The sequence below is a fragment of the Miscanthus floridulus genome, chromosome 12, assembly GCF_019320115.1.
Source record: "Miscanthus floridulus cultivar M001 chromosome 12, ASM1932011v1, whole genome shotgun sequence".
Taxonomy (NCBI): Eukaryota; Viridiplantae; Streptophyta; class Magnoliopsida; order Poales; family Poaceae; genus Miscanthus; species Miscanthus floridulus.
Window position 1 is genome coordinate 83164725 of NC_089591.1, and position 3918 is coordinate 83168642.

Sequence of the window (3918 nt, forward strand, 5' to 3'; positions counted from 1 at the left end):
CACTGTCATACTCCCTTGTCGTAGTTCTAGGAACTCAATCAGCTTTCGGTTGAGGACACCAGCAGGAATATAGAACTCTCTGAATGCCACGGTGAACTCCTGCTAGGTCACCGGATGATCCGACTAGTGGGAATAATTTTTCGACTCCAAGAAATATGATAAGCTTTATGGTTTGCTAGTTTCCTTTTTGTAGAAAGCAGTACTAATAGTGAGTCCTTATCGATGTCATTATTAATAGCCGTATGAGTTTGTTATCTAGCCATTCTATGTAAGCACATGTTCTACTTTCAAGCAAGAGTTGAGCAATCAGTTCCATTTCAGCACCTTCTATCTTCTAGTTCTTACTACGGTGCCAGGCATGAAACAAGCTATACCAGATTGCTCGGTGATTTGCGAATCAATGCCCCTAGCTGGGTACCATGAAAACACACGCCCTGCTTATACCCCAGGCACAAGTAGGACTAACCCATCACCCTCTTGTCCTAGGTGTCCAGGTCCCCGTCCAAACTTGGACTCCAAGCCCCCACTCCTAAGTCCCGAACTTAGTGCGGTGCAAGGACCTCCACCATCCCCGCCTCCAATCAGCCAGTCCAAAAAGAGCCAGATCCATGATAAGAGGGCAACAAGTCTTCCCTGCGCCCATACCCAAGTATGTGCTTGGGATAATAAATCTGTGACTTGCTCCGATGACTTATGCAACGACCGGTCCTTAACCGACACAGACAGGGAAAAAGTGTAACCAAGCTATGCCCTGTTGGCCATAGGACACAACCTCTTACACCCACTAATTTCCAAACCATATCCCTGCCCGGTCACCATTTTCTTTCCACCATTTTATCATGAGTGATCATAATTATCACCTATCACGAGTAACGGCAGGTTACTCACGCTATCGAATTCCTGCGCATAGCAGCTACTCGACCTAAACTAGTAGGACTCATGGGTAGATATATTTATGCATGTAGTTTCCATAAAATGCTTGGAACATAAATGCACAACATATATATATTCAGTGATCAGTAAAAATATGGGTTATGCACCGGGGCTTGCCTTGGGCAGGCGGTGGGTCAACAAAGTTAGCACTAAAAGGCTCCAGGGCTCCCTCCTGCATGAGGATCTCCTTCTCGTACTCCTTAATGACCTCTTCGTAATCCTATTCGTCCACGGGCACGAACTCTACCAACTCGTGATCTACATGCATGAAATAATGATGCAACACTTAATAATATGGCAACAGCAGCTCTTAAAATAAACTATATCTTATCAAGTTACTAAGCTAGTCCTACCGGCTAAGGTACTAAGTTATCTACCGTTACCACTTACAAGTATGAAGCATGACCTACATTAACACAACAACTAAAGATATTTTTACTCCTAATACCGATTTACTCTATATATGATAAAACAAGGATAATAGCTACTCTATTTATCAACGTACTCTAGGGCTACAAAATGTACAGCAAGTACATAATAATCTAGTGAGCCTACTGAAAAAAAATCATAGCTATAGTTATCACTAATTTACCACAAAAATTCCTACAGATATTAATCTACCTAATACTAAGCTCTCTAGTTTGGATTTATGAACCTATCACTATCATAGCTATCTGTAAACTAACTATACTAACAGATAGATGGCATTTTTGTGAACTTAACAAACTTGGTTTCACTATTTTTAGACATCTACAGAATTTACTATAATTTCATAAAGTTTAGCTAAAAACTATATTGAATAAACATTTGTAATTCACTGGAAAATTAAAAAACCGATTTCACAGTGTGGCCCACGAGTGAACAGCTCGGCCCACTCTGGCGTCCCACCCGCGCGCACATGGCCAAGTCCCTCAGGCACCCGTGCGTGCACCGGCGCGGTGGCGCTGGCACCGAGCGGCTACGCTGGCCACACCAGACCCTCACTGCCCAATCTAAGGAGACGATGCTCACCTTGACATCAACTCAAAGCGGTGGGAGGCGAGACGGTGAACGAAGACGCTGTCCCGAGCTCCCTCCATGGTGACGGACTCCTCCCTACGACGACAGGCATGTTCCTATGAGCCAAGGCACAGACAATGTGAACAAGCTCAAGGATGGGCAACGGTGACTCACCCCGAACCTACCAGTCGTGGTGGCTTGATCGAAGACTGACCGAGCGAGCCTAGCCACACGGGCACGACAAGCCTCGTGACGGTGGCGATGGTGCGACTACAGCGGCAATGCTGAGCAGGTAGTAGCAGGGCGAAATGGGGTGCACACGAGATAGAGTGGAGTAGGGTGAAGGTACAATGCCAACGAATTGGACAGAGGTGGACGGGGCTAGGGGAATTAAATGGGCGCTACCGTGGAGTCTTAAAGTGACCGACGACGAAGAACTTCAAATTGGGGCTCGACACCGGCTAGTAGCAGCAGTGGAAGTGTTCAGCACGTAGCTAGGTCTCTACTCCATCCATGGGCGCATGTAATTTCATGGATTTGGCCAACGCTGTGAGCGTGCCTTGGCATGGCCCGACGATAGAGGAACACGGAAGTTAGGTAAGGTTGGCCCGGCGCTGTCGTGGCGGGATGTGGCCATCAACACCAAGCACAAGCGCGCACGGGCGAAGGGGAATAGCGAGACATGCACAAGGCGCTTGGCTGCAATGCCATAACCCGCAAGCCGACGGCGGCTCAATATTGCACCGCAGTGGACGACGCCGACCAGGGGAGGCAATAGTGCAGCGTTGACGAGCCAAAGTGATGGCAAGAGCAGGCGACACTCCTGTGCACGGCAAGGCGACGTGCGGGCAAAGCCAAATGTGGCCATGCGCTCACGGCACCACACAGGCAAGCGCGAAGCGGCAGGCGGGCATGACGGTGGGGCAGAGCTACCAAGCTTGCCGTAGTGTGTGACGTGACTCAACGCGGGCAGTGACATGGTGCATCAATAGCAACGTACTGACCAGGACAACAGGCCCACGACGATGATGGCGGTGGCCGAGCAGCCGGTGCACGGCAATGGTGGTGCTGGTCCGTGCGGCGGTGTGCGTGCGTGCCAGGGCACAGCAATGATGGCATGCCCTATAGTGCGGGGCCAATAGCAGGGCCGGCCAGTGCGGTGGCAGATGCTTGGGCGGGCGGCCAAGGCGCGGCAACAATAGCAGCAACAGTTAGGCATGCGCGTCGGGTAGCCAGCGCGATGACGCAGAGTGTCAGCATGGAGATCGCGCCCAGACACAACAACCGTGTCATGCACGCTTTTTAAAGCATCCCAAAAACTCACCTCAAGGCTCCGATCTCTAAACCAACTATTTTACGCACACGATGGCATGTCAAGCTACTAAAATAAACCCTAAACCCATGCCACCACTTGACCCGATCCTCCGATAAAAATTCCCAAACCTTGCTTCGTCGATCCGTTTTCCGACTTAAGAAACAACTAAGTTATTCGTTCGGATTCGCGTCACTTTTGATTTCCAAACTACCAACTATGCTAGCTAGTGACTCTCGTTCTCGCCCGTGAGTATTTCACCATCACCTACCAAGCTTGTCCTACGACTTTATTAAAGTTTCGCATGTGCGTTCTATAGCCTTTTTGTTCAATAAAAATTTGTTTAGAACACCAAGTGATACAACGTGACATGAAATGTAACATTCATTTCGTGTTTCAATTGAACGTTTCAAATTCCGTATATTGCTTTACACCTTATATTACACACAAGTACACATAAGTATAATGCTCATGCAATGTTTTTGCAAAAACTGTACAGTGTAACACCGAGGGTGTTACACCATGACACCGCCTGATGATGGAGATGGACGTGGCCAGCTGCGTTGTGCCCAGTGGGGCCACCGTCGAGGACGGGATGGCGCTGTACGTGCTGCCGCCGATGCTGAGCGGGTTGTAACACCTCGGGTGTTAGCCTTGCATAACTTGACTTGTAT